This window comes from Lipotes vexillifer, unplaced genomic scaffold (genome assembly GCF_000442215.2).
Source record: "Lipotes vexillifer unplaced genomic scaffold, Lipotes_vexillifer_v1.1 scaffold194, whole genome shotgun sequence".
Lineage (NCBI taxonomy): Eukaryota > Metazoa > Chordata > Mammalia > Artiodactyla > Lipotidae > Lipotes > Lipotes vexillifer.
In genome coordinates, this window is record NW_006771758.1 from 1,913,168 (window position 1) to 1,926,545 (window position 13,378).

Genomic DNA, 13,378 nt, shown 5'->3' on the forward strand with positions numbered 1-13,378 from the left:
AAAAAAACTCCAAGTGGCCACTAGCACTCAATCTGAGATTGCCCACGAAATAAAATATATGTTGCCCCCGAACCAGAGCAGAACGACGCGTGGATGTGCAAGCTCCCTGAAGCCAGAGACCATTTCTTACCCATCACTGAAAACCTTGGAGACCTTAGTACGGTGCCAAGGAAAGATGAGGCACCGAGGAAGTACTGGATGGATGAAAGAATGCATGAACATACCTGAATTCCCTGACAACACGGGAGGAAAGAGATGACTTAGCATGTCTTCATTTCTAGTTTCCCATTCCTTCTCCTTCATTATTAAAAACATAATTTAAATCAATACAGAATATGCAGTCACATCTATAAACTGCCTGTACAATTATTTACTTAGTATTTTTTCTAAATAGACTTTTTGTTTCCACTTTATAAATATATTTTATAAGAAAGCTTTATATCATAATCACTAATAGAGAAGCAGAGGGAAACTACAGAAAATAAAAAACAATGAAAACAAACACAGGTCTGAGTGTCATGGGAAAATCATCTCACGTCCGCCATTGATATGCTCACTAGAGGTGGTTTAGTGTGGTAGTGAACTAGAGTCCTGACTCTGCTGCTCCCTGGCTGTGTGACCTTGGGAAGATGGCATAATGTTTCTGAGCCTCACGTACTTCATTTTGATTTAAAGAATAATAATAGTTCCTACCTCATATGCTTTGAAAACTGAGTTATCCCATGTAAAAAGCTTGGTAGGTAGAAAGTGCATCATAAATGTTAGTCTCCCCAGCAAAACCTAAATCCAGCAACACATAAAAAGGATTATACACCAAGACCAAGTGAAATTCACCCTGGAATGTAAGACTGGTTTAACATTAACATCCAAAAATCAATGAATTCGATAAGCCATATCAATGCAATAAATGACAAATCCCACAGGATCATCTCAACACATACAGAAAAAGCATTTCACAAAACTCACACTCCTTCATAATAAAAACACTCAACCAACTAGGAACAGAAGGTAACTTTCTCAACCTGATAAAGGGCAGCTACAAAAACAGCTACAGCCAACATCAGACTCAATGATGAAAGACTAAATGCTTTCCCCGAGGATTAGGAAGAAGATGAAAAGGTCCACTCTCTCCATTTCTATTCAACATTGTACTGGAGGTTCCAGACAGGATATCAGAACAATTAGGAAAGGCAATGAAATAAATGATATCCACATTAGAAAGGAAGAAGTAAAATTATCTCTATTTGAAGATGACACGATCTTGTATGTAGAAAATCCAAAAAACTCCACTAGAAAACTATTAGAATGAATAAACATGTCCAGCAAAGTTGCAGGATATAAGAATATAAGGAAAATCAATTATATCTCTATTCATTAGCAATGCTCAATATAAAAATGAAATTAGGAAAACAACTCTATATACCATAGCATCAAAAATAATACAATACTTAGGAATAAATATAGCAAAAAGAATTGTAAAATGTATACTCTGAAAACTATAAAAGACTGTTGAAAAAATTAAAGACAACCCAAATAAATGAAAAGATATCCCATTTTCATAGGTTGGAAGACTTACACTGTTAAAATGGCAACGCTTCACAAACTGATATAAATCCAACGTAATCCCTATTCAAATCCCAGCTGGCTTCTGTGCAGAAATTGACAAACTGATCCTAAAATTCATATGGAAATTCAAGGGACCCACCTAGAATAGCCAAAACAATCTTGGAAAAGAACAAAATTGGACGATGCACAGTTCTTGATGTAAAAATTTACTACAAAGCTATAGTAATCAAACAGTGTGGTGCTGGCATAAGGACAGAAATATAGATCAATGGAACAGAATTGAGAATCCAAAGATAACATTTATGGTCAACTGATTTTTTGACAAGGTTGCCAAGACAATTCAATGGGGGAAAAATACTCTTTTCAACAAATGGTTTTGGGACAGCTGGACATCCACATGCAAAACAATGAAGTTTAACCTCTACCTCACACCATATAACGAATTAACTCAAAATGGATCAAAGACCTAAATGTAATACCTAAAACTATAAAACTCTTAGGAAAAAGGCACAGGAGTAAACACTTGTGACTTTGGAATATGTAATGACACCAAAAGCACAAACAATGAAATAAAAAATAGATAAAACTACACATCAGCAAAATTAAATTTAAAACTTCTGTACTTCAAGAGACATCATCAAAGAAGTGAAAAGAGGGAATTCCCGGGAGGTCCAGTGGTTAGGACTTAGCGCTTTCACTGCTGGGGACCAGGTTCGATCCCAGGTTGGGGAGCTAAGATCCCACAAGCTGTGCAGTATGACCAAAAAAAAAAAAAAAAGTGAAAAGACAATCCACAGAATGGGAGAAAATATTTGGAAATCATATATCTGCTAAACATGGAGAATATATAAAGAACTCTTAAAATTCAATAATAAAAAGACAACCCAATTTTAAAAATAGGCAAAGGATCTGAACAGACTTTTCTCCAAAGAAGACATACAAATGGCCAATAATCACATTAAAAGATGATTATTATTCCTAGTTATTAGGGAAATGCAAATCAAAATCACAATGAAATATTACTTCACATCTATTAAAATGGCTATAAGCAAAAAGACAGGTAAGTACAAGTGTTGGTGAGGGTGTGAAATTGGAACCCCCATTCATTGCTGGTAGGAATGTAAAATAGTACAGCCACTTTGATAAACAGTTCGGCAGTTCCTCACATTTAAAACAAATTTTTTTTTTTTTTTTCTTTTTTTTGGCTGCGTTAGGTCTTCATGGCTGCACTCAGGCTTTCGCTAGTTGCAGCGAGTGGGGGCTATTCTTCGTTGCAGTGCACAGGCTTCTCATTGCAGTAGCTTCTCTTGTTGCGGAGCACGGGCTCTAGGCGCATGGGCTTCAGTAGGTGTGGCACACAGGCTCAGTAGTTGTGGCTCGCGGGCTCTACAGCACAGGTTCAGTAGTTACAGCGCATGGGCTTAGTTGCTCTGCGGTATGTGGGATCTTCCTGGACCAGGGATCGAACCCCTGTCCCTGGCACTGGTAAGCTGATTCCTAACCACTGTGCCACCAGGGAAGTCCCTCCTCATGTTTTTTTTGTTTTGTTTTGTTTTTTGCGGTATGTGGGCCTCTCACTGTTGTGGCCTCTCCCGTTGCGGAGCACAGGCTCTGGACGCGCAGGCTCAGAGGCCATGGCTCACGGGCCTAGCCGCTCCGCGGCATGTGGGATCTTCCCGGACCGGGGCACGAACCTGTGTCCCCTGCATCGGCAGGCAGACTCTCAACCACTGCGCCACCAGGGGAGCCCCCTCCTCACGTTTTTAAACACAGAGTTACCATAAGACCCAACAATTCCACTCCTAGGTATATTCCTAAGAAAAATAAAAATATATATTCACAAAAAAACTTGTACATGAATGCTCATAGTAGCATTATTTGTAATAGACAAAAAGGGGAAACAACTCAAATATCCATCAACTGATGAACAGCTGAATAAAATATGGTATATCCATACCATGGAATATGACTCAGCCACAAAAAGGAATGAATTATGGATACATGCTACAATGTAGATGAACTTTGGAAATAATAAATTATTTTAAGTGAAAGAAGCATAAAGTACCTTTTAAAGGAAATGCCCAAAATAGCCAAATCTATAGAGATATAAGGTTGATTAGCCTAGCCTCAGGGTAGAGACTGAGGGAAATAGGTGGTGTTGCTAAAGGGTATGAGGTTTCTTTCTGGGGTGATGAAAATGTTACGGAAATTAATCGTAATGATGGTTCCACAACTCTGCGAATATACTAAAAATCACTGAGCTATATGCCTTAAATGGGTGAATTGTACAATATGTGAACTATATCTCAATAAAGCTTTTACCAAAAAATGTTAGTATTTGTATGACCACTTTTGGGGAACTTTGGGTATATGTAACATAAGCGGGAGTGGGGCAAAGTGAGCTGGAGCTGGGGCAGGAGTTTGGGGAATCTGGGGAGTACGATGCTGCCCCTACACGCAGAGACTGTGCTGAATGAAAATGAACAAGGGAGAAAAAGCAAGAGACGCAGACACACTACCCCAGGGAGCAGCCCCTAGACCGCAGGTTGAGCAGACCACCATGAGGCAGGGCCTGAACCAGGCCCCTCCCCGGCCTGTTTCTGTGGCACTGCCACCTGCCAGCGCCTGGGGTTGCCCTGCCCAGGAGGAGAGATTCCTCAGACATACATATCTCTGAGGTGAGGTGATGGGCTTTGAGGTTTAGAATGAGGACAAGATGGGTCTCTAGCCTCCTACCTGAGCTCTCTTTTTACTATAAGGACACTGAGGTCGAGACACGAGAGGACCTGGGCAGGGTCCCTTGGCTAGTTCGGGGCTGAGCTGGGCTAACACTGCAACTTCCTGGGAAGACAAGGGGATCTGACACAATAACTGACAGTGCTGTAAAAGAAAAAGAGGAATATTAGAAAGAAGGAAGGGAGGGAGGGAAGGAGGGAGGAAGAATTCTGCAGTAAAACAAAAATCCATGTAAGAAAGGAAATACTACAATCAAAGGACATTACTTGGTTCTCTCGTGGTCATCATTTACACGTCTCAGTAAGGTAGATGCTTTAAACATGATTTGGGTTAAAACAGAGCTCTCACTATATTGGGAGATGAGGGCAGGGGAGAGAGGGGGATGGTGTCAGAAAGCGAAATCTTCATGCATCACCGCAGGAAGTGAATAGATGACACATAGAATAGATAAATCAAGAAATAGCAGCACAAGCATATCATTTAGAGATCTGGAGGCAACTACTGGAAGAAATGGTAAGTTAAAAGCAGCAGCCTCTGGGGGAGGTGGGCACTGAATGCTTGTTTTTCACTGTGAGTCTTTCAATACTATTTTATTCTTTTAAGCACGTGCATGTATTGCTTTGATCAAAAATTTTAAATTTACTTTAAAAGACAACAACTCAAGGCTTCCTTGCTGGCAGTCAGACAGCTGGCCAGTCCACTGCTCTGTCTCAGGCAGCCTTTTCTATGTAAGTCCCTCCCTGTGGGTCTCCTAGGCCCAGAGGCCCCGTCACTTGCAGCCTCTCTCCACACAGGGGGCCTGAGGTCACAGCAGAGAAGTCCAAGTCAGCCTCGACTTGGGTCTCTGGAGAAGGCCTACCCTCCTGTTTGTTTACAGCAAAGAAAAAGGTCCTGGCAGGGCTAAAGGGCTTGCCACTCCACTCAGCTGCTTCCTGTGTTGCCAGGGTTGAGGAGGCCTTTCCGTTGACAACCCAACCTGGCAGATCCCATCGTCTTGGGAGGGGAGGTCATGCCACAGAAGGCAGCTTACTGATTTGCTCCCGCTGGGGCCTGTGACAGGGCACCACAGGAGGGGCAGCAACGTGACTTGTATCTGGGGAGAGAAGCTGCCTTTCAGAGGCACCTGCTAAAACTCAGAAAGGGAAGCCATTCCATCTGCTCTGGAAACAAAGAGCGAGACTTCAGTTCGACCACCAGCTTGGGGCATGCAAACCTCAGCTTCATGGATGTGAAGTGGCAACTCGAATGTGGCTCAGCCTGAAGACTGACATAGGCCCTCAAACCACACTTCCCCTCACTCTAAAAGGGCAATTTCTCTGTCTGTAAAATATGAAGGCTGGTCTAGTAGTGCTTCTCAACCATGATGGCAAACGCTCTGTTGCGAAGGTTATTGCGGCAACTTGTAACAGTTTGACTAGTGAGGTTTGCAAACAAGGTGCTTTTTATTATGTGTGAGGGAGGGTTCAAAAGTCCTCCCATGGTATCATTGTTTGCATGTTCATCTCTTTTCTGGAGTGGGAGAAAATGGGGTAGAGCTGGGGAGGGGAATGGCTGCTGGGTGTGATGTACTGAGTATGTTGATACTGTCCGTCAAATGTACTTAAGAAAAAACAAAAGCAAACCCAAAAACAACTAGTTAGGAATCACTGAACTTGAACCTCTCTCAGAGTCATTCCAACTCAAAAGCAAATGACTGTGACTATAAATGGGACACTCTATCCAAAGGACGTCCTTCAAGACTATGCCTCCCAACACGACCTGTCCACTGTGGCAAGAGTACTTACGGTGCCATAAACCTGCCCATGGACATTCTTGCCTTGTGCCTTTGCTCAAACTCTCTCTGCTCCCTAGTGGACTGTCCTCTCCCCTTCTCACATCCTACCTTTGACCACTGTCAAGGCCCAATTCAAGACAGGCCCCCTCCATGAAGGTCTGACCAGCCAAACTCCACCACAACCTTCATTTCTTGGATTCCCATAGCGCTCACAGTCTGGAGTCCATAATTTCCTATTGCATTATAAACTGCTTTATATTTTACTAATTCTTTGCACCACCAAAAATGACAAGGATAACTGTCATCTTTTGGGGAGTCTGACCCATAGCAACTAGCACAGAGCTGGGCACATCCTAGGCATTACTTGCTTAATTAACACTTCATGAACTATTTGTTGAATACAAGAGCCAATGGCCAAAATTCATGTCTTCTGATTAAAAAAAAAATTTTTTAAACATCATGGTCCCCTAAGGTACCATATCTAAGTCAGCCTTATTACTATAAGAATCTGGGGCTTCCCTGGTGGCATAGTGGTTGAGAATCTGCCTGCTAGTGCAGGGGACACGGGTTCAAGCCCTGGTCTGGGGGATCCCACATTCCGCGAAGCAACTAGGCCCATGAGCCACAACTACTGAGCCTGCGCGCCTGGAGCCTGTGGTCCGCAACAAGAGAGGCCGTGATAGTGAGAGGCCCGTGCACTGCGATGAAGAGTGGCCCCCGCTTGCCACAACTAGAGAAAGCCCTCGCACAGAAACGAAGACCCAACACAGCCAAAAATAAATAAATTAATTAATAAACTCCTACCCCCAACATCTTCTTAAAAAATATGCAAAGAACTAAAGAAAGATGTGGACAAAGTCAAGAAAATGATAGATAAACAAAATGGAAGTATCAGTAAAGAGATAGAAAACATGAAAAGAAGCCAAAAATAAATTCTGCAGCTGAAAAGTATAACTGAAAATTTAAAAATTGCTAGAGTTATTCAGAAGCCGATTTGAGCAGGGAGAAGAATTAGTGCACTTGAAAATAATACAGTTGAAATGTTCAAGTCTGAGGAACAGAAGGAAAAAAATTTGAAGCAAACAGAGCCTAAGGGACCTGTTGGACAGCATCAATTGGAGCAACATACACGTTGTGGGAGAAGGGAAGGAAAGAGAGAAGGGGGAAGAGAGATTATTTGAAGAAATAAAGACAGAAACTTAACAAATTTCCTGAAAAACATGAATATAATCATCCAAGAAAGTCCACACACTCTAATGTAGAATAAACTCAGAGACCCATGCCAAGGCACATTATAATTGAACTATAGAAAGACAAAGAGAGAATGTTTAAAGCAGCAAGAAATGACCTGTCACATACAATCAATCCTGAATGAGATTTTCAGCAGATTTCTCATCAGAAATGTTGAGGGCCAGAAGACAGTGGGTTGATATATTCAAATGCTGAAAGAAGATACCTATACACCAAGAATCCTATACCCAGCAAAACAAAGGAGAAATTTTGACATTCCCACTTAAACAAAAGCTATGGGAGTTTGTTACCACTAGACCTGCCTGGGAAGAAATGCTAAAGGGTGTCTGTACTTCAGGTTGAAATTAAAGGGCAGTAGACAGTAACTGGAAACCATATAAAAAAATAAATACCTCCATTAAAGGTAAATACATGGCGGGCTTCCCTGGTGGTGCAGTGGTGGAGAGTCCACCTGCCGATGCAGGGGACACGGGTTCGTGCCCCGGTCTGGGAAGATCCCACATGCCGCGGAGCGGCTGCCCCCGTGAGCCATGGCCACTGAGCCTTCGCATCCAGAGCCTGTGCTCCGCAACGGGAGAGGCCACAACAGTGAGAGGCCCGTGTAACAAAAAAAAAAAAAAAAAAAAAAAAAAAAGAATCTGAAGAGATATATTTAGAAAATTCTCCTGTCATACAGTTTCCACCTCAAAAAATAACAAACAGAACTTCATTTCTCTTTCTCATATGAAGGTATAGCATACTTGGAGGTTGATGGCTGACTCTGAGTTTTGAATTCTTGTCTCACCATTCATACCTTGCCTGAATCGGTCTTAAGCCATCACAATTTAAAAGCACAAATAGAAAATCATTCTCAGGTATCCCTTCACTTAACACTGAGTTACTGAGTGTCTTCTATGAGGGTCAGCCCTGCAGATTCTCTTTGATCTCAGCTGGGCCTTCAGTAAAGTTAGACAATGCTCTCATTCATCCCCATTTGATTTCTTAGTCCACCCACAAAGACAGCTGTTCCAAATCTCCAGACATCTCCCGCACTTTGCTAACCAGTCCACCACCTTTAACTTCTGCAGAGGACCTCATCTCCTGCCTTATTTAGAAGACAGAGACCACACACCATGGACACACTAAACGTCTCTCTGTTCCACGAAGAGATGAACGTCTGAGAACCACTGCCCTAAGATGGCCTAATGATGATGGAAACACAAAATCAAAAAACCTATTGATAAGTCATCGTTGGGTTTTTATCGGGCAGCTCTCCGGGTCATGTTTACTTTCCTCTCTGCTTGTACTGTTCCTGAGTTGCTGCAAGTCTATCAAAATGCCACTCAGTCAGAATGATCCCTGCAAGAAATTCTGCCTGAACCCAACCTCTGCCTTCTCAAAACAATTTCTTTCAAGAATTTGCACCCAATTTGTTTTTGCCTCTGTTGCCAGGGTCCAAGAAGTATGGCTTGAATGGTGGTCCTTTGAGGCACATCACACACAGTGCTTAGCATAGTGGCCATGGCTAGGCAGCCAGTACCCAACATCTTTGCATCCTGGGAGGCGTCCCACATGCACTGACCAAATTCTGAAGTGTCTTTGTACAGACAAGACCAACCAGGGCCCTTGACAGAATCTGTGAATCACAAAGTGCCTTTCAGTTTCCCTTTCAATTGGCTCAGTGGTGCAGAGAGACCACAGATTTGTCTTCTTAAGTTGACACACAATATATAATTAATAAATTGTTCCTTTAGGAATGGAGGGCAGCCATCCAAAGGAGCCATACATTCGGGAACCTCCTTCTCTCCTGTTTCCAGGGCCTTTTCTTCTCAGCCTGAAGTTTACAAACATTATCTCATCCACAGGCTCCTGTGGCCAACAGGTAGGTAACAAGCTGCGCAGGCTGCTTTCGGTTCCCCAATTTTCAAAGTCAGAGAGGTAGTGGCTGATTTAAAGGCACATAGCAAGTCAGCCTCTCTCACAAGAATAAATCTTGTGTCCAAAGACCACAGTACTGCTTTGTCTGCTGGGGGAAGCGAAGCATGCCTTCAACATTTTTGGTTGGGTTGCAAAATGCTGAATGTACACAGAGGAAGAGGTCCTTCCTGATCTGTGTTGAAATGTGAGAACTACCTCTGGGCTTCCGCTGGGCATATTCCCTCCCCCTTCTCTCTTCCTACTGCAGCTATACCCACCTTCAGCTTGCTACTCAGGAGCACTTCCCAGCTGAGGCCGTTGCTGACACCACATCTTACCACACTTTCTTTGGCTACCTTTTGCAGGTCAACCTGGAGCTGGGTTCCTTGGTCACAGAGACCAACTCCCCTGGGAAAAGCAAAATCCAGGAAGGCTCTGGAGGTAGAAGAGTTGGTAAGAACTCGAGGTTGATGACACCTCCTCCTCCAAACTGGGACTCCTCTTAGCAGGGATCAAACTATCCCTCCTCATCCCCAGCAATGAAGACTTACACCAGCCAACTCGCAGGTGTGCTGTTCTTGGACATGGCCACCAGCAATGAGGTGTCTGCTGAGTGACCAGGGCGGAACCTTCACTGTGGGAGGCCTTCTAAGGTCACTGAATCCTTTAGCAGAGTCAACAATGACAACAATAAAAGATCTGTGTTCTTAAATTGACACACAATATATAATGTGGCATGAGCCACATTCTTAATGATTATGTAATTAATACATTATAATGATAAACATATAAATATAATAGTACTATGTGCTAGACACTCTACATAGCATTTGCATGCATCCCTTGTTTACCAGAGCATCCAATTAAGTACCAGCTCCTTCCCCACCACTGCGGGCACACCGTGTCACTGCCCGAGGTGACAGTATGCTCTACCCTCTTGCCCCACCTCCACTACTAATGCAGGGTCCATCCTCTGGACCCTAGGCTTAGCTTTGCTCCTCAGAACAATAAGACCAAAGGCCTTTTACAAAGGCTGCAATGAGGTGACTGATGCCTGGTTTCGTCAACTACAAGTGAATAATTAATACTTGCCAGTAAAGAAATAGACTCATTGTTACAGTGGCCACATGGAGGCTATAAAAGGCCATTTTGTGCAGCTCTTGGTGGAACCCTGGGGCCAACAGCGGCCAAAAGAAACCTCTTTGAGAGTGTAGGCTGATCCTCAAACATGGAGACTGGAGCTCGGCACTGTTTTCCAGGAGTGCGGTTCCCAATGTCAATTAGCTTGCTGCCTATTCATCACCTAATTCGGCTTACTGATCAATGACAGCAGCGGAGGCCCACTGAATGTCCGAGAGGGCACGATATATCACAGGGGACATGTACTGTTCCCCCGAGACCCTTTACCAGTTTTTAAATTCTTGCCTACTGTCTTCTCTGGGCCAGCCTCTGATTTGATTGGAGTAAAACTCTCCGATCCTGGTGGATTTTACACCCTACTATTGGCCTAATACCTAAAATGAGTTTTTCCTTTTCCATTACTAGCAGGGACTGAATAAGGCAGGCTTGGGTGCCTACAGAACCAGTCAGAACTGGCCAGGGAATATAATAAAGAAGCTTAGTGAGCAGAGCGCTAATGCCCCCAGCCAGAGGCTCAGCCTGCAGAACTAGCCAGAGGGACTGGCTTTGTGAGCAATAACACACTCTCCTTGTGGCCTCAGAGCTGCCCTGGCAGATGGTAGCCTGTGCCAACAAGTAACTCTCTATAGGAAAGTTTCACCTCTTCCAAGTGCACACTGGGTGCTCCACAATACCCTCTAGTGACAGTAACCCCTGATCAGTTACACACACAAACACACACACACACACACACACACACACACACACACACTACTCCTATGGTATTTTTGCCCTTAGGGCTGAAGCTGTCCCTGCAGCAAGCAAACAGAGCTGATAGCTGCTAAATGTTGTCATTTCATCAAGCTGTTCCCCAAAATTGCTACCCAGCTCCCCACTCCCACTTCCAGCTCACTGCCTGAAATTTCACCATTAGAGATATCAAATATTATTTACTTAAAGCGTTGTTTCCCATTAAAATGCCTGTAAGCCTCTGTTTCCTTTCTGGTCAGATGACTTCTAAAACACCTCCTGGGTCTAATGGGAAATTCTTGTGTATTTAGCTCTTGAGGATAAATGTGTTCACTGGCTCCTTTCCTGAAAACAATTTTTGACACAGGATAATGGGTGGGGGGATGGTGGAGCACAGGACAGTGTATGGAACTGGAGGTGGGCAGTCTCAGGGAGGGTTACAGAGAAGGAAGGTCTGATGGTGGAGAAAACAACCTTCAAGGCCTTCACCATCCTGCCAGGGATGTGAACCTAGATTTTTGCCCTCCAACATCTGTGATCTCATGGTTGCCAGAATGGTTTGCAACAGGGCCTGTGCCCCAAAGTAACTTAAGACACCCCCTGCCCTAAGGGGGACACAGGCATGGGGTGCCCGGGAGCCGGCAAGAAAAGATACTTGTCCCCTTCTTGGCCTGGCTGTAAGAGCCCATCAGCCCTTGGTGAGTCTTTCTGCTGTGCTGGGGAAACTAGGCAAGCAGAGGTCAAATTCCCTGGGCTGGGGAGGTCGCCTGGGCAGCCCCAGCGTCCTTCTCTGCCAGGTTCTCAATACAACCATACTCCTCTCGGACCATGCTTCCCGCCGCCGTCCCCACTGGCACACGGAGAGCACGCCCTTCTCTTCCTTTTCAGACGGTGTATACCCATGGAGGGGGAGGGCTGCCCTGAAAAGCAGAAGCCTACTACTGACAGGTAGGCATCTTCTCGATTGTTCAGAGCTCATGAAAACCCAACCTTTTCCCCAGAAGTCAGCCCACTCATCTCCTTTCCCCTATCTCCTCCCCCGCCTCCTGACAGCCGGGAGGGAGAGCGATGCTAGGCCGGAAGGTTTCAAAGCGGGTCAGGCGTGCCTCCTCTCTCATTAAAGCCCCCACCCCCAAACACCGCCTCTTCGCCCCTCGCCCCACCCATCTCACGTTCACTGAAGGGCTCTGTGTGCCCGAGACGGCTGCCAGGCGGGCGCAGGCGGTTCTCGCTGGCCCTGCGGGAGGCGATGGTGGCCAGAGCGCCAGATGCGGCGGCCGGCGCTCTGCAGTACCTGGGAGCGGGGAGACCGCCGCCGCCGCCGCCGCCGGGCTCGCGGCCGCTGCAGGTGTCTCCGATGCTCGTTATGAGCGCCGCTTCCTCCCCGGCCGGCGGCTCCGGCCCAGGCCGCGCACCTGCTGCTGCTGCTGCTGCCACAGCCGCCGCGCCCCAGCTCCGCCGTGCGTCGGCGCCTCCCGCAGGGGGTACGCGCCGCGGGGCCCAGGGTGAGCCGGAGGGGGCAGGGAGCTGTTCCGGGCCGGAGGCCCAGCCTCCGGGGGCTTCGGGGGCCCCCAGGCCGCGCTAGCCCAGCCGCCGTGCTGAGCACACCCCCGGGGCTGGGAGAAGAGGTGCCGGCCCCTCGAGCATTCTTACTGCCGCGTCGCCATCCCCAGCAGCATCCCAGTCCCCACGCCGGCCCCAAGGCCTGCCAGCACCGCTTACTTGGGTCTGCGGCAGGTCTAGGGGAGCGGCCCGAGGCTACTGCGGTGGCCCGCGCCGGGGCGCAGGATGCTCTGCCCCGCTCCGCTCCGCTGCGGCCGCGCTGGGCCCCGCCCTCGGCCCCGCCCCTCCACCCGCCGCGGCTCCTCCTCCGCTCCCGGTATCCCGCCCCTTCGCCGCTGCGGCTGTCACACAAAGAGCAGGAAATGGCTGCGGCCAGGGGCTCTGGGCGCGCCCCTCTGCGCGGCCGGCGCAGCCCGGACCTGCAACCCGGGCTTACGCCCCGGGAGAGCCAGCCGCGCCGCTTAGGGAGAACTTGTCCCCAGGACCCCTCAGGCCTGGGAACCACACCTGCAGCAGTAGGAGGACTGAAGGTTTGGCTCCTTTCGGACCTCACTGATCTCACATTATTTCCAAGTGCTCATTTATCTCCCTAATATTTATCGAGCACCTATTTTGCTCCAAGCACCGTGCCGGGAGCTGAGTAGGTACTGGTGTACAAAAGACAGGCCCCGGCACCTTTGGAGCTTATCATCTATTAGGAGAGATGGGGAATAAATGTACCTA

At 46.5% G+C, this 13,378-nt stretch overlaps 1 protein-coding gene across 2 annotated transcripts in view; it reads right to left on the reverse strand.

The window, feature by feature from the left end:
- The window catches only part of CYFIP2 (cytoplasmic FMR1 interacting protein 2), a 133,714-nt gene extending 120,784 nt beyond the window's left edge, over positions 1–12,930 (reverse strand). Inside the window, exon 1 of one of the 2 annotated variants that reach the window (XM_007447124.1) lies at positions 12,815–12,930. The gene's annotated coding sequence lies outside the window, so the exon portion shown is untranslated. The remainder of the gene's footprint in view (positions 1–12,814) is intronic. The other variant, XM_007447125.1, reaches the window with a different exon arrangement.
- Between the last annotated feature and the right edge of the window lie 448 nt (positions 12,931–13,378).